General features: G+C 38.6%; 2 pseudogenes across 2 annotated transcripts; one reads left to right on the top strand and one right to left on the bottom strand.

The window, feature by feature from the left end:
• Positions 1 to 6,474: 6,474 nt before the first annotated feature.
• LOC147874748 (putative citrate synthase 2, mitochondrial pseudogene) lies at positions 6,475 to 9,707 on the bottom strand (annotated as a pseudogene). Its single transcript, XR_015533701.1, has 3 exons — positions 9,704 to 9,707; positions 8,516 to 9,607; positions 6,475 to 6,853 (listed from the first exon to the last, which is right to left on the bottom strand). The product of XR_015533701.1 is annotated as a putative citrate synthase 2, mitochondrial pseudogene (transcript).
• A 5,002-nt stretch (positions 9,708 to 14,709) lies between these two features.
• Positions 14,710 to 17,809, top strand: LOC147874747 (putative citrate synthase 2, mitochondrial pseudogene; annotated as a pseudogene). The gene is made up of 2 exons (XR_015533706.1): positions 14,710 to 15,802; positions 17,465 to 17,809. The product of XR_015533706.1 is annotated as a putative citrate synthase 2, mitochondrial pseudogene (transcript).
• Positions 17,810 to 18,112: the final 303 nt, after the last annotated feature.

The raw sequence follows: 18,112 nt of genomic DNA, 5'->3' as shown, positions 1-18,112 counted from the left end.
ACAGGCTTCTAAATGGCATATGCACCATTGCAGATAAAACATCCCACTGTGACATGGACCCCAGTTTATTTTTTGTTAAACAGGTTGCAACCCAGGAAGTTGAGGATGGGAGTTGGACAGGAGTGGCTATATGAGACGCATCAATAACCTTTGCAATCCTTAATCAAAGAAAACTGCTGAAATTAGCCTTGAAATTGGCCATGACCACTTCCTATCATATCCTTCAGAATTTATTATTCTCAATCGCGACAGAAGCAAACTGTGTTCACGTATGACAAATATGCGTTAAGTAATTCCTAAATTACAGAAGATTTGCATTCATTACCAACTGGATAAGCCACAAAACCCTTCAGTCAGGGCAATGTAACCAATATTGACCATGGTTTGACCAGAGATGTACTGAATACAAAACTAGAGCTTAACGACAGTTTGGTTAGAAGGCATTTTATCTAGCAACACCATCGATACGGTATGCAGGTAAGAACAGTGATATGCTGTCATTCGGACTTTCAGTAACAAACACACGAAAAATACTCCGATAAACATAGTATCCTAAGTTATGCTGCAGGGTAGCAACACATTCTATTTGCATATCTACTGCAACTACTTAACTCCGTGTTATGGAATCTTACAGGTAATGAGATATTCGATAAAGTTCTGTCACACACCAAAATGGTCCAGTATTTTCTCTGCAAACGAAGTCCAAAACTATTGTTATTACTAACGAAAATTCAGATTCACACATTTCAACGAGTACAAAATACGTCTGTTTTCATGCGTAATATTAACTCTTTATAGCCAAATGGTAAGCATATGTGCATATGTGCCACTGCTTTAGCAGTACCAACTGCTGTTTGAGTCTTGTGTCATTCTCAACATGAACACCGATTATTTCCTTAAACAGCTTTAAGCATATGATCAATGAAATGGTGAAATATGTTTTCATATCATATGGACTGAACTATTATGTATTATTCAGATGAGCTTCGGTTTCATCTGGGGAATGATTAAGCTTGCATTGTTTATTTCTAATATTAAACTTCATATTCTTGATGATTTTAGGAAATATAATGTAGTAAAACTAACTAGCTCCCTACTAGCAGAACCTGCAGGCCAAACACCAACAATATGACTACAAATTTGGAATTGAAAGTGACGTTTTTCACATTTTGGGATATAGCAAACACTGAATTGCAAACACATTCTGTGAATGATGCATCATATTATAGTCACACATATATATGAATGTATACACCGCCAACATACATAAATTATGATATTTCAGTTAATATTTTGAGTGGGATACTGCCTCAAGTGGCCCAATAGGCAAGCTGCCACGGAACCCTTTGTTATATATACTGTATCAACACTATCAGAGCTGTCAATGTAAGTACTATGTGTACATATAACCAGAACATTAAACTGCTACATTTTGTTGTATTATATGTATATGGTCATGGGTTAAGAAAAAGACCCAATTCACTTCCATCTCCCCAATTAAACCAACAAATGTTGATTCCGTAAGTTGTGATGGCAGAATTATCCTTTAGGGTTATTTTATATATTTTGATGTCCATACTTTTATACTAATATGCCACAGATCTTCTTGTTATTGGGGTTTTCTCAAATTCTCTTCCATGATCATTTTATGAACACCATGCATTTGCTGTCCCCCTTTCACATTTTCCAATTTGTGTCCATCTACAGTCCATTGTTATTTCTACATCACCATTCCCAACATCTTAACACACAAATTAATGTGATTACAAATTGTGCAGTTTAACAGTCCCTTTGTTTCTTGCCCTATTTCATAACGTTCAGTCAGCATTCTTGTTACAACGTGAATTGCTTAATTCTTCTGACAACCTCTTTGTGTGAACGACTTTTCTTTAATGACTTATTCTGAGCTATCCTTATCCTTAATAACATTTTAAGAATATCATGTATGACAACATTCCCGTGCAAAGGATGAATTTACTGAAAATGTTTTATAGTTCTATGAGTCACATCTGTGTTTACACACAAGTAATGTACATGGCACATGTAAGGTCTGTCTGACCTAAAGCAACATTTGCAATGACCTATGGTGAATTTTTTCTAAGTGTAAATAACACAAGTCTGAAGATTTCTGACAGTGATGCGTTACATAACCTGTAAAACATGTTTTTATGCACTTTGCGCATTGTCTAAATTAAAAATAGAATCACAACGCTTCAGAAGCTTGATTATGCTTCCATCTTTGCCTTCCAAATCTGTGATTTTATTTATAATTTACTTGAATGACAAAGGCCAAAAAGAAAACAATTTTACCAATAATAAATAACACTAACCCTCACGTAAAGATTCATATTCAGAATTATAGTGTTACTTGGAAGACTTGGGTGTTTGAAGGGGGATAACATTAATTATAATGGCTCTTAAGGGAAGAGGCAAAAGGAGGTCTGCTGGATTCATCTGACTCAGGACAGGGTCCAGTGGCAAGCCATTTTGAAAATGGTAATGAAAATTCTGGTTCCATAAAAGGAGAGGGATTTCTTAACTAGGCGAGTGTCTATTAGCACCTCAAGAACTCTGCACCATAGACTTAGATTTAAGATATTTATTATGCTGAATTCTTTGTGGCACAGCAAAATTTATTAAAGTTTCAGATATTGTTTAATTCTAGCATTTCCTTTAGCCAAGCCAGTTCAATTTGATAAGGGCTCTCATAAAATGTCAATCACCTTAATAATGAATATTAATATTTAAGTAATTTGTTGTGTTTAATGTGTTGAGTTAATGTAATAATTGTACCTACTCCTTAACCACTGTCTTGACAATCACATGATTTTAGTACTGAATCCATTTTTCGTCACTAATATTTGTTTATTGATGTAATACTGGAAACGAGAACAATTTAATTCCTGTTTCGAAAGCAGCAATGCTGTTTTCTGTTGCACTGTTTTATTCGCAACTGCGCGCGTTACTGGAATTGTTGTGACTTGATTAAAGTTAATAGTAAACAATGCAAGCAAAATGATGGAAACATCGGGGGGGTGGGGGGGCCAGGGCCTTGCGTCTTTATTTTTGATAAAAGCCTGAGGAGAATAAGCAATTTTTAAATGCCTTCCATGAAATGCTGTACAGGTCTCATAATAGTTTTGTACATTCTCAGTTTGGCCTTTCTACTTATATTTTTGCTTTTAAGGAGTGTAAATAGATCCTGTACCATCTATTGGCTGACTTAATTCTATTAGTTATGTCTGTTTCAACATTATTATTATCTGTCATTACTGAGGCCAGATAGTTAAAACTCTCAACTGCTTCAAAAGGTTATCTGCTATAAGGAGAAGTTCTTATCCCTTTTGTTTCTTGCCGTTACCATTTATTTGGATTTGGCTTTACTGATTTCTAGTCCCAACCTCCTGGCTGTCGTTTCAAATTCCATGTAAGCAGATTCAGTGCCCCCCTATTTCTGGCTGATATTACATCATCTGCATATAACACATTTTAGTATAAATAACTAACTGCATGGCTTAGTGAACCAGAAGGTTCATCACCGAATAAACCAAAGCCCTCCACCGGTCCCTGTCCTGGGCCAACAAAATCCAATCTCCTTCGACTAGATCCCGCTTAATATTATCCTCCCATCTACGTCTAGGTCTCCCCAAATGTCCCTTCCCTTAAGGTTCTTTTACATTTTAGTATGTGCAAGTAACATTTAAAAAATTAATACGCTCTTAGTACGTATTAGGTAATGCTGAAATGTACATCTAGTAATTAATTACTTCACCTCATCACTCGACGTGTAACAATCTCTTGAACCTACAAACATTTACTTATTGTGTCAGTAGGTGAAGCATACGTCCTTCTTAGTTTATGTAATAATGCTTATTCAACTGCATAGGTTATTTATTTATAATTTATTCAATGACGTCTTTTCTGCAGCTCGAACTATACAGCGTTGATGCGTAGGTTATGCACATCCGAAATTATGATGATGGTGGACAAGAATCATTCTTCTTTTTCTTCTTCCTTGACATGCATCGGGTGCTATCAAACCCGTTCCGAGTTAGGAACGTTGAAACTGGCCCTTCCGTCTACTTCTTGGTCTTCCTATGTCCCTCGCTCCTATTCGTTTATATGTAAGTGCCTTCTTAGGGCATCTGTTTTTTCACCGTCGTCTCAAGTTGTTATCAATTTAATTGACAATTCTGTACGTCACTTACAATATCCGTGGTCTTATTTGGTTCTTTATTTCCTCATTTGTTGATCTGTCCCTTCGGGTAACTCCTATTACAGGGTCTGAGAAATCTCACGTGCGAAGATTCTGATCGTCTTTTGTCTTCCGTTCTTAAGATCCATGTTTCGCTGGCAAATTGTACTGTCGCTTTAGGTAGAAAATTGTGCGATCTGAACAAAGTATCTATATTAATTTTGTTCCTGAAACGTCTTTATATCACCCCATTAAATTTATTGTATTTGCACAATCTAGTGTTCAGGTCCGGATTTAATTTATAAGATATTTCATTCCCAAGCAAATAAATGAAGATACTTCTTCTATTAATTATTATTTATCACGATTTTAAGTCTTCTCCAGTGTTTTGCTTGTAATTCCATTGCTTTGGTTTTACTTTCCGATGTTTGAAGGCTGTACGCCTGTAATATACAATTTAATCCTGTAGGTCATCCTCTGTGGGTGCACGTGGTACCTGATCATCAGCATCTTACCTGCGTGTCCTTCGCCATTTTGATTTCCTTGGGGTTCGTCATTTTCCACAGACATTTTATTTTATTTCTATATATATATAACAGGACTGGATTGGATATTTTAATGTCTGAAATTTTAATGCCGATTTCTGTGTTCTTGTACGCTGTCGTATAGGAAGCAACGACCTCTGAAACGTCAGTAAACTTTTACGAGACTAAACGGCGCAAGAAACTATTATACAGCCATCTTCAAGTGTAATGAAACGTGCTAAATTAATATCGTGTCACTGTAGGTCCATAGTATATTGCCCATTTGTTAAAGAAGGCCTAAAATAAAGCTGATAATATAGGAATTATATATTCTAATTTGCACTTAACAATTGTGGAAATAATCGTTCGGAATGTGTCGTTACGTTATCTAAAACACCAATCACTGTCAGATGTGGACTGTGAGTACTTGAAAGCATGAAAAGTTAATGCGTGCCAGAGACAGGTGTCAGAAATCGTAATGCGTTATTTAAAACTCTGTCATTCTTTCCTTAATGGAACACTTTGCTCACTTCTATTTTCCTGTAAGAACGTATTTGTGTCAGAAGTTAGATCCTAACGCAATCTTTATTGGATCTAATATTTCCAACTGTAACATAGGTTCTCGTTCCACACATTGAGACTGAGCATGGACAATGTGAGGCGCCTTCAAGTGTGGGTGTGTGGTCCATGTAACTTGCAGCTGTGTCTTCAGGGGCAGGTTCTGGTCCCTCGCAGCGAGACTAAGCAGACGCAATGAGGCGCCTTCAATTGCGTGTGTCTGATCCATGTAGCTTTTAGGGGTGGTACATTTTTTGTTGCGTTTGAGTAGAATGACATACCTCTTGACCTGACTGTTCACCCATCTCCTTTGATGTTCTATATAAGCTTGTGACCCCAAGGCACAGCATCAGATGGTGGTCAAGAGGTCATAACTTCAACTTCGTGTAACCTGCTGTTCGGCTTTACTGTACACCTTTATTCTTGTCTTGAGTTTTGAATTAAACACTTCTTATTAAAAAATACGAACTGACTATCTTCTACAATTGGAATATCTAGTTATTTCAACTTATCCGCGAATCCTGAACAACCCCAAACGTATTACACAACATCCAAGGAAGCCGATTAACAACTTTACCTCAGGCACTTCCAAGAGTATTACACAAATAACCTCAAACTTGAGGATCAGTGTGTAAAAAGTAAAGCTGTCCCACTATACGCCATTTAGGCGCTTGGGGGGGAGTGGAGCTATAGCTCCTACTCATTCTTGAACTCGGCACTAGATGCGGGGAGTGGTCAGCATCACGCCGGCTTTACCACAGGGAAAGGACCCCGGTACCCATTGGATAGGGGGTTGGGTGGGCCCCAGAGCCGATCTGGACGCAGAGGCTAGAGGAAAAATCCTCTGCCTCCGTCGGGGATGGAACCCCGGTGGCCCAGTCCATATCCAGTCACTATACCGACTGAGCTACGCCGGCTCATGATCAGTGTGTAGTATAATTAATTTAAACTTGCTCTGTAATAACAGTACACAAACATCTGTGTAAGAATTATTAAATAATTGAAGATTTTTATGCAAAAGGCTGAATCCGAGCTGGGCGACTCCTAGTGTTGGAGAAAAAGGGGCAGTTGAAGCTGCTGAGTGTTGATGGATAATAACATTTTGGATAAAACGAAGCGAGTTTAAAATAACTTAGTTTCGATAAGACTTCTTGAGCAGAGAATAACGAGGGGAAATAATATTTCCTTCTTTGACGCAAACATTATTTCTCTTTATTTTTCGTTTTGGATGTTACATCAAGTCCCAGTCTTCATCAGTGACATGGGCAAATTCGTCGCTTTCTTGAAAATTTAATTCAATATTGAAGTCTCCGTCGACAAAGTCACTCTGTGGACAAAAAACGCCATCGTCTTCCAACATCAACGACAAACACACATAGTCGATTCTTCTCTCTCGACTCATTCAGAAAGAGCAATGCTTCGGTGCATGTGCACCTGCCGCCATGCTGGGAACAGCGGCCATGTTGGTCTAACTCCATCTCCTGTAAAATTGTCCATTGCTGCAAGAGGTTTTTTCTTCAGACTGACACGTGAGGGTGACTGAGAGGGAATACGGCACTCAGTAGAATATTTGGTCCTGCGAAAGAGTAAATAACACGAGAATGGAGAAAAGTGCATAATATTGAGCTTTATGGTTTTACTCACTAAATAATAAAAATTAGGACGATCAGATCATGGGCGATGAGATGAGCGGGCCACGTAGTACGCATGGCAGAGACAAGATGTGCAACATTTAAATCGGAAATCCTGAAAGGAAGAGTCCCAAATGTTGGTGGGATGATAATATAAAAATACACCTTTAGGAAATGTAGAATAATAGAGTAAACTGACTTCATCTTCTTGAGGACATGGTTTAAAGGCTGGGTCTTGCAAACACGGAAATGAAACTTGAGGTTTCGTAAAAGACGAGAAATTTGATTGGCTCCATAACGCGAGTTCCTTCCTTTATTGTAAAAATGTGAATTGAGATTAAATACGAATATAGTAATCATTAAACAACTTGACAGAGCTCTAAATGTGCCTGATATAGACAATATTAAGTCATACAGGGCGTTTTTCATTACTCACATCAGGTTAAATTTAAATTTAGCAGACACTAAGTACAAAGTATCAATGTAATATACAAAGCCTTAGGTGTTACTATTCTGATGTACTGATTTTCAAAACATTTTACTTCAAAAATATTCTCTAGAATTTGTGTGACACGTGTTGCAGTAACAGTCAGTTAGTAAAGAAATAATTTTGGAAAAAGGAGGCTGCGACATTTTCATATTTCGAATTCGTGTCTCTCTGCCGAGTTAAAAGTGCTTAAGACACGACGCGATTGATGAATTTCCGGCTTACCATGTTAGCCGTTCATACACGTTACAAGGACAGAATGTAATTACATTTATCAAATGAACGTGAGAATTACAGTTGGGAGCAGTCACACAGAATGTCACTGCTTACGTAGATTAGGCCGATATTACACGCACACTGTAAGGTGCAGGATGTCCTTCGTAAAGTCGACTGGTAATCGGCTGGTCAAAGAATATCCCAAGGTTCGTCAACGTGTTCACAAGAGCCCGCCACCGAACTCTATTCTGTGCCCGCTCGCATCCAGTTGGCTCCATTGATTCTAATCTACCTAAGGTCCATCTTAATGTTATCCTCCTATCCTATGCCTAGGTCTTCTTCCTCCCTCCAATCCTCCCAACAAATAACCTGTAAACACCCCTTCCCCCCCCAAAAGTTCTCGGCTACGACGCACTTCTACCACAAGCGATTCACAGGTCAGCTCCTTCCTCACTATAACAGAATCCGGTTGTTGACGTCAACGAATGCTACTAAAATACAAAAATGCCAACCGAAACTATGACGTAACAATTATTAATGTTTATTCAGACAATTCTACTGCGTACATGAAATACGACGACGCATCCAAAATAAAAATAAAACGAATTCTTTACAACCCGCTGAAAAATTTAACAAAGATGATGTATCAAGAAATGTAAAGTTTTAGAATTATTTTTCGCAATATATGCCCCATTTCTTAACCCATTTAAGCCGGAGATCATCTAAATATTATTTAAGAATGCAGTCCTTACCGCAAAGAAAGAGTTAGAATTCACCATTACAAAGATCAACCGATTAATGCTGTTTAAGAAAATGATCGCAGTTTACCCTGAAAATCACACGAAACCAACAAATACATAATGAATGGTTACTGATCATTAAATCATGTGGTACATACACTTACCATTAGGCTCTTACAGTTCTGTTTCATCAAGAATTTCGGCTACTAAACATGCCTTGCGTCTCTTGTTCTTCTGCGCACTTTCACTGCGCAAGTCTCTAAGCCTAGAGCTGTTTCATGGGTTCCTCAGTTGACAGTGACTTGGGCCGTTCGATGGGGAGGCCATGAGCCCTGTCCCATACCAGAGATGCCAGCACTTCCAAGGCACGAGATACACCAAACAAAACTGTGCAGAAGTTCATCTCCTTCAGACCGTAATACTGAAGAAGTACACCGGAGTGAGCGTCCACATTGGGCCACGGATTCTTGACTTTGCCTGTCTCCATGAGAATGGGAGGAACCACTTTGTACACCTGAGACACCAGCCTGAAAAGTGGGTCGTTGGGCAAATGTTTCTATGCGAACTCCCTCTGGCAGGCGAAGCGTGGATCTGTCTTACGAAGAACGGCGTGACCGTAGCCTGGAACCACCTGTCCACTCTTTATTGTTCTGCAGATGAACTCTTTCACTGCGTCGTCTGTTGCGTTGTCTCCCAACTCTTTCTGCAGTTTCTTGAGGAATATTAACACCTCCTGATTCACTAAACTGTGCAGAGGGCCTGCGAGGCCATTCATACCAGCTGCAAATGAGAGGTACGGATCCGACAACGCCGAGCCCACGAGGTGAAGAGTATGGGCACTCACATTGCCTCCCTCGTGATCGCTGTGGATTGTGAGGTACAATCTCATGAGTTCTGTAAATTCTGGGTTGTGATAGCCCAGCATCCGACAGAAGTTTTGCCTCCAATCCTTGCTGACGTCGATGGCCCCAGCGCCCTTACCATGACGGTACGTGTTGCGGAAGATGGTCGCTGCTACGACGGGGAGCTTTGCGATTAGATCCATGACGTCTTCGTAAACATACTCCCAGTATTTCGATTTGTGTACTCCAGAGGAGTATGCCCGGGCGAACTGAGTGCTGTAATGACGCAGCTGAACTGCGACATGGGATGCAGGGCTGGAGGGAAGTTGTACAACAGTGTCGCCACGTGTAATGGTAGTGCTGCACGTTTCGCCCACTCCTTTGAGACTGCTTGCACCTGAGCTTGATTTGGAACTTATTTGCCCTTGCTTAAAAATGCCAGGTTTTTATTATACTTGATTAATTTTATAGATGATTTTTGAGGGGCTCGGTCGCTGTTGACCCCATCACCCATGGGCGAGAGAAAAATGTTTCCTTCCTTCGAATCCCGGCAAAGATATTTTCTGTAGTTCGGATAGCAAGCACTAGGGAAGAATAGCGCTAAAGGCAAATTCTGTTTCAGGATAAAGAATTGATTAACAAACCCGAAATTTGCCCTGAGTTCCAGAAGATGGGTTTGTAAGAAACTGTCGTATTTCCCGTTTGTAAATACTGCGCACTCTGTTCGTCATATGTAAACTCGATAATTGCGGGTTGACGTGTTTGTTTGCTCGTTCACTCAAGCCTCGTGAACGAAAATCCTGCGTGCTCTAAACCTGGCGTTGTTTATCGGTAAGGCCCACAACAGAACACGCCGTATTTCACTGACGTAACTGATTGCTAATTATATTTCTGTAAAACTTTATCTATATCATTTTTGTTGTCTCTTACATACTCTATCAGACCATTAATAAATTGGACATCAGCCCCTGCATATAAAATAGCAATAAAAATGCAAAACATTTTAAAAGAATGTTGTAATTTACCAAATACCTTTAATATAACAAATTCTATAAAATTAATAAATGAAATCCAACAATTAAATTTTCATATTAATAAAAATATACAAATTTGTTCTTTTGACATCAATAATATGTATACAAATATTCCAACAAGCATGCTACGAGATATTGTAAGAGATATTCTAAATAGACAGAATATAAATACAGATCTAATAAATGAAATTACAAATATAACTAACATTATTATTAACCAAAATTATTTCCAATTCAACAATGAATATTGGAAACAAGAAACAGGATTACCTATGGGAGCTCCCACCTCGAGCATATTATCTGAAATATTCTTACAATATCTCGAGCATGATTACATAGTAAATATATTAAATAAATATCAAATTAAATACTATAGTAGATATGTTGACGATATATTCATGATTTTTGATGGAAAAAATACAGACATAAAAAATGTTTTAAATGAATTTAACAACATAAATCAAAATATACAATTCACTTTAGAAAAAGAACAAAATAACAAATTAAATTATTTAGATCTAACTATAATACGAAACGAAAATAACTTCGAATTCAAAATATACAGAAAGCCCACAAATACAAGCACCATAATTCATGCCTCTTCATGCCATCCGAATGAACATAAACAGATGGCTATTAACTACTTAATAAACAGAAAAAATACATATCCCATAACCACAGTAAACAAACAAATTGAATGTAACACAATAAAACAAATTCTAATAGAAAACGTATATAATAATTATGAATTAAAACCCAAAAATAAAATAAACAATATAAACAACATAAATGAAGACGGAAACGAAAATAAACAAAACAAATGGGCCACATTCACATATATAGGAAAAGAAACCAAATATATAACAAAAACATTTAAAACAAATAACATAAAAATAGCATTTAGAACAAAAAACACTATAAAAAACATCTTGAAACAAAAACCACAAATAGACACAACAAATCAATACGAAAAACCAGGCATATATAGGTTAAAATGCAATGATTGCCCGTTAACCTATATAGGCCAAACTGGACGCACCTTTAATCAAAGATATAAATAGCATATTACAGCAATAAAACATAATAAAGACCATTCAGCATATGCAAAGCATATATTAAACACAGGACATTCATACAACAAAATAGAACATACAATGGACATTATAAAAATAATACAAAACAAACGACATAGAGACACCATAGAGAAATATCATATACAAAGAACACATAAACAAAACCTTGCATTAAACGACAGCAACATTTACACGAACAATCCGATATTTAACATTCTAGAGTCCATTGACCCAACCCCCTAAACAACTTTCACCCAATATATATAGCCACACACGATACTTACAACTCAGTTGCTGTCTGCCATTCAATAACAACGGACACGCACCTCACACACAACCCGGTATGTTATAATACTTTATACTTTATATTTTGTGATTGCATTTCTTTTGCTTGTAATACGATATATTTGAGTAATTCCTTAAAATAAAATAAAATAATATAAAATTAGAGTAATATTATTCCATTTCCTATGTCGGTAGCCAGAATCACGATATGAAAATTAACATTGATTTTGCAGATATAGGCACCCAGGCGCATCTCCAAAATTAAATGGAAGAAGCCTGGAGATGTAATAAAAACGGATAAAAACAAAAGCAATATAAGCAGAGCAACAGATACACCAGATTTTAATTTTAATTTTGATAGACCTGACGATGATAGAATTGTATATCGAAACATGTCGTCAATTTTAAAATGTAACAATTTTATGTGAAATTTTATATGATTTTTAACAATAAGCTTGTGTAACGACGGAAAATAAAAGTATTGTATTGAGGAACACAAGCATGATGCAATTAAGATATAAGATATAGGTTATTTAAAGATGTCAAGTGTACGTAAACAGGGGAAAACTATTCACAGGGAAGTGCGGGAAATAATATCCGACGTAGTGAAGCTGTTTGATGAGGAAGCAAGACGGAAAGAGCTGAAATTTCCCTTGACCCATGTAACAGACAGGGCAGCCAAATACACGGGTGTATCTAAGGCTTTAATTAAGAAGGTAAGGCGAGAGTCAAAAGATAGCGACGAGAAGAGCACACTGTCACCTTTACACGCCAGGGAAACACCGGCCTAGAGCTGCTGATAGGAATGTCACCATTGACTCCTTTGACATGTCAGTGATAAGGCGGACTGTGCAAGAATTTTAGCAACACAGAAGAAAGTACCAAGCTGCCCCAAGCTACTGCCCATAATTAAACAAAAAAATGACTTTCCATGGGGTGTTGATTCTCTACGGAATACTTTACATAACTTAGGGTTTAAGTGGAAGAAATGTCTAAGTAAGCGCAAGATCTTGATTGAAAGGCCGGACATAGTAAACTGGCGAGGGAGGTATTTAGTGAATATGAAGGAATAAAGGAAGACAAATATTCTACCTAGATGAAAGCTGGGTAGACAGCAATTTAACTTTCAAAAAGTGCTGGCAAAGTACGGAAGTTAAAGGGGTATGCCCTGATGGAAATGCTGGGAAAAGACTGATTATGATTCACGCTGGATCGCGTGCTGGGTTCCTTCAAGGTGCGGGACTGATATATAAAGCTGGATCGGCAAGTGGCGACTACCATGGTCAGATGAGCAGTACAAATCTTGAAAAGTGGGTTAGAGAGTGGTAGTACTTGATAACGCTCCATACCACAGTGCACAATCAGATAAAGAATCATTAAATATTCGGTTCAATCTGAAATGATCTCGTGGTTACAGCGGCACGGAGTTTTCTGTGATCCAGCTATGAGAAAGGGCCAACTGCATGACCTAATATTGACAAGGAAACCAAAAGAAAAGTTGTCAGTGGAACCACGGTTCCGGAGAATTTGACGTAAATACGTTTATACGGAAAGGAAGTTTATACATTGGCTTTATTCTAAATATTTCCTTTATACATGCTTTACAATTGAATAAAGTTTGATTAAGACTTTGCTTATTTAACTTGAATTAGTACGCTTAAGATGGGTCTGTGGCAGCTGAATGTAATGTAAAGTAATGTAATGAAATGTAATGTAACGTTTCCAAGGTAAATGCCGAGTAAAAAATGATGTTTCCTAGGTAACAATGCTTGGTGGGCGCGGAATTCGGGGCACACGTGAAACTTGTGGTAACATATTGGTGTCCTATGTCAAATGTCGACAAAATATATCGATAATTTTACCTCACATTTACTCGAGGACACGACATACAAAATTACCTAGTCCACGACGCACTTCTACAAGCGATTCACAGCTCAGCTCTTTCCTCAATAACGAAAGCGGATTGTTGACGGCAGTAATGTAACTCAACAATGCCGAGTAAACAGATGGCGTTTCCTAGGTAACATAACAATGAAGTTACACTTTTTCGTTTCCCTTTTCGTAACACATTTTTGCCGAATGACCCTTCCTTATAGACGTATTTACGTCAAAAAGTAGTCAACTAAAATATATTTCAGTTACAAGGTAGCCAAATGCATGAACAGTAAATTTTGTGCAATTTCTATTTTGTTTATTACGGCGCTAGATGTGAATAAAAAATATATTACGCTTTAGAGCGTGACTTAAATTGTAAATGTTCACCCTGAAAACTGTGTAAGCTTGGAAACGTTACATGGGAAATATCAAGGTGCATGCCACTTTGTTCTGTTTGTCTCCAAGAGAGTTTAAAAGCTTAAATAAAACAACGGAAAATAAAAATGTACAGAAACACCTGGAAGCATTCAGACAGGAAACTTAAAGGCAGCCACGATGAAGCACTCTCAAGAAGAAAATGATGTCCAAAAAAGGCAAATGTATACATGATGTGGTGTATGACTAAACCGGTAGCGTATCATTCCAACTAACCAACAGGTCCAAAAATCGTTTTTAAATTAATCGTTCTAGTTTAAGCAGAGAAATTTTCTGATTCTACACACGTGGGAAATAATTTTTCAGACAACAAAAATGATATAGATAAAGTTTTACAGAAATATAATCAGCAATCAGTTACGTCAGTGAAATACGGCGTGTTCTGTTGTGGGCCTTACCGATAAACAACGCCAGGTTTAGAGCACGCAGGATTTTCGTTCACGAGGCTTGAGTGAACGAGCAAACAAACACGTCAACCCGCAATTATCGAGTTTACATATGACGAACAGAGTGCGCAGTATTTACAAACGGGAAATACGACAGTTTCTTACAAACCCATCTTCTGGAACTCAGGGCAAATTTCGGGTTTGTTAATCAATTCTTTATCCTGAAACAGAATTTGCCTTTAGCGCTATTCTTCCCTAGTGCTTGCTATCCGAACTACAGAAAATATCTTTGCCGGGATTCGAAGGAAGGAAACATTTTTCTCTCGCCCATGGGTGATGGGGTCAACAGCGACCGAGCCCCTCAAAAATCATCTATAAAATTAATCAAGTATAATAAAAACCTGGCATTTTTAAGCAAGGGCAAATAAGTTCCAAATCAAGCTCAGGTGCAAGCAGTCTCAAAGGAGTGGGCGAAACGTGCAGCACTACCATTACACGTGGCGACACTGTTGTACAACTTCCCTCCAGCCCTGCATCCCATGTCGCAGTTCAGCTGCGCCATTACAGCACTCAGTTCGCCCGGGCATACTCCTCTGGAGTACACAAATCGAAATACTGGGAGTATGTTTACGAAGACGTCATGGATCTAATCGCAAAGCTCCCCGTCGTAGCAGCGACCATCTTCCGCAACACGTACCGTCATGGTAAGGGCGCTGGGGCCATCGACGTCAGCAAGGATTGGAGGCAAAACTTCTGTCGGATGCTGGGCTATCACAACCCAGAATTTACAGAACTCATGAGATTGTACCTCACAATCCACAGCGATCACGAGGGAGGCAATGTGAGTGCCCATACTCTTCACCTCGTGGGCTCGGCGTTGTCGGATCCGTACCTCTCATTTGCAGCTGGTATGAATGGCCTCGCAGGCCCTCTGCACAGTTTAGTGAATCAGGAGGTGTTAATATTCCTCAAGAAACTGCAGAAAGAGTTGGGAGACAACGCAACAGACGACGCAGTGAAAGAGTTCATCTGCAGAACAATAAAGAGTGGACAGGTGGTTCCAGGCTACGGTCACGCCGTTCTTCGTAAGACAGATCCACGCTTCGCCTGCCAGAGGGAGTTCGCATAGAAACATTTGCCCAACGACCCACTTTTCAGGCTGGTGTCTCAGGTGTACAAAGTGGTTCCTCCCATTCTCATGGAGACAGGCAAAGTCAAGAATCCGTGGCCCAATGTGGACGCTCACTCCGGTGTACTTCTTCAGTATTACGGTCTGAAGGAGATGAACTTCTGCACAGTTTTGTTTGGTGTATCTCGTGCCTTGGAAGTGCTGGCATCTCTGGTATGGGACAGGGCTCATGGCCTCCCCATCGAACGGCCCAAGTCACTGTCAACTGAGGAACCCATGAAACAGCTCTAGGCTTAGAGACTTGCGCAGTGAAAGTGCGCAGAAGAACAAGAGACGCAAGGCATGTTTAGTAGCCGAAATTCTTGATGAAACAGAACTGTAAGAGCCTAATGGTAAGTGTATGTACCACATGATTTAATGATCAGTAACCATTCATTATGTATTTGTTGGTTTCGTGTGATTTTCAGGGTAAACTGCGATCATTTTCTTAAACAGCATTAATCGGTTGATCTTTGTAATGGTGAATTCTAACTCTTTCTTTGCGGTAAGGACTGCATTCTTAAATAATATTTAGATGATCTCCGGCTTAAATGGGTTAAGAAATGGGGCATATATTGCGAAAAATAATTCTAAAACTTTACATTTCTTGATACATCAACTTTGTTAAATTTTTCAGCGGGTTGTAAAGAATTCGTTTTATTTTTATTTTGGATGCGTCGTCGTATTTCATGTACGCAGTAGAATTGTCTGAATAAACATTAATAATTGTTACGTCATAGTTTCGGTTGGCATTTTTGTATTTTAGTAGCATTCGTTGACGTCAACAACCGGATTCTGTTATAGTGAGGAAGGAGCTGACCTGTGAATCGCTTGTGGTAGAAGTGCGTCGTAGCCGAGAACTTTTGGGGGGGGAAGGGGTGTTTACAGGTTATTTGTTGGGAGGATTGGAGGGAGGAAGAAGACCTAGGCATAGGATAGGAGGATAACATTAAGATGGACCTTAGGTAGATTAGAATCAATGGAGCCAACTGGATGCGAGCGGGCACAGAATAGAGTTCGGTGGCGGGCTCTTGTGAACACGTTGACGAACCTTGGGATATTCTTTGACCAGCCGATTACCAGTCGACTTTACGAAGGACATCCTGCACCTTACAGTGTGCGTGTAATATCGGCCTAATCTACGTAAGCAGTGACATTCTGTGTGACTGCTCCCAACTGTAATTCTCACGTTCATTTGATAAATGTAATTACATTCTGTCCTTGTAACGTGTATGAACGGCTAACATGGTAAGCCGGAAATTCATCAATCGCGTCGTGTCTTAAGCACTTTTAACTCGGCAGAGAGACACGAATTCGAAATATGAAAATGTCGCAGCCTCCTTTTTCCAAAATTATTTCTTTACTAACTGACTGTTACTGCAACACGTGTCACACAAATTCTAGAGAATATTTTTGAAGTAAAATGTTTTGAAAATCAGTACATCAGAATAGTAACACCTAAGGCTTTGTATATTACATTGATACTTTGTACTTAGTGTCTGCTAAATTTAAATTTAACCTGATGTGAGTAATGAAAAACGCCCTGTATGACTTAATATTGTCTATATCAGGCACATTTAGAGCTCTGTCAAGTTGTTTAATGATTACTATATTCGTATTTAATCTCAATTCACATTTTTACAATAAAGGAAGGAACTCGCGTTATGGAGCCAATCAAATTTCTCGTCTTTTACGAAACCTCAAGTTTCATTTCCGTGTTTGCAAGACCCAGCCTTTAAACCATGTCCTCAAGAAGATGAAGTCAGTTTACTCTATTATTCTACATTTCCTAAAGGTGTATTTTTATATTATCATCCCACCAACATTTGGGACTCTTCCTTTCAGGATTTCCGATTTAAATGTTGCACATCTTGTCTCTGCCATGCGTACTACGTGGCCCGCTCATCTCATCGCCCATGATCTGATCGTCCTAATTTTTATTATTTAGTGAGTAAAACCATAAAGCTCAATATTATGCACTTTTCTCCATTCTCGTGTTATTTACTCTTTCGCAGGACCAAATATTCTACTGAGTGCCGTATTCCCTCTCAGTCACCCTCACGTGTCAGTCTGAAGAAAAAACCTCTTGCAGCAATGGACAATTTTACAGGAGATGGAGTTAGACCAACATGGCCGCTGTTCCCAGCATGGCGGCAGGTGCACATGCACCGAAGCATTGCTCTTTCTGAATGAGTCGAGAGAGAAGAATCGACTATGTGTGTTTGTCGTTGATGTTGGAAGACGATGGCGTTTTTTGTCCACAGAGTGACTTTTTCGACGGAGACTTCAATATTGAATTAAATTTTCAAGAAAGCGACGAATTTGCCCATGTCACTGATGAAGACTGGGACTTGATGTAACATCCAAAACGAAAAATAAAGAGAAATAATGTTTGCGTCAAAGAAGGAAATATTATTTCCCCTCGTTATTCTCTGCTCAAGAAGTCTTATCGAAACTAAGTTATTTTAAACTCGCTTCGTTTTATCCAAAATGTTATTATCCATCAACACTCAGCAGCTTCAACTGCCCCTTTTTCTCCAACACTAGGAGTCGCCCAGCTCGGATTCAGCCTTTTGCATAAAAATCTTCAATTATTTAATAATTCTTACACAGATGTTTGTGTACTGTTATTACAGAGCAAGTTTAAATTAATTATACTACAC

The sequence above is a fragment of the Zootermopsis nevadensis genome, unplaced genomic scaffold (assembly GCF_977971745.1).
Source record: "Zootermopsis nevadensis isolate Lab colony 2312 unplaced genomic scaffold, Znev_1.0 Znev_ptg000005l, whole genome shotgun sequence".
Taxonomy (NCBI): Eukaryota; Metazoa; Arthropoda; class Insecta; order Blattodea; family Termopsidae; genus Zootermopsis; species Zootermopsis nevadensis.
This window is presented reverse-complemented; position numbering and strand designations above follow the sequence as displayed.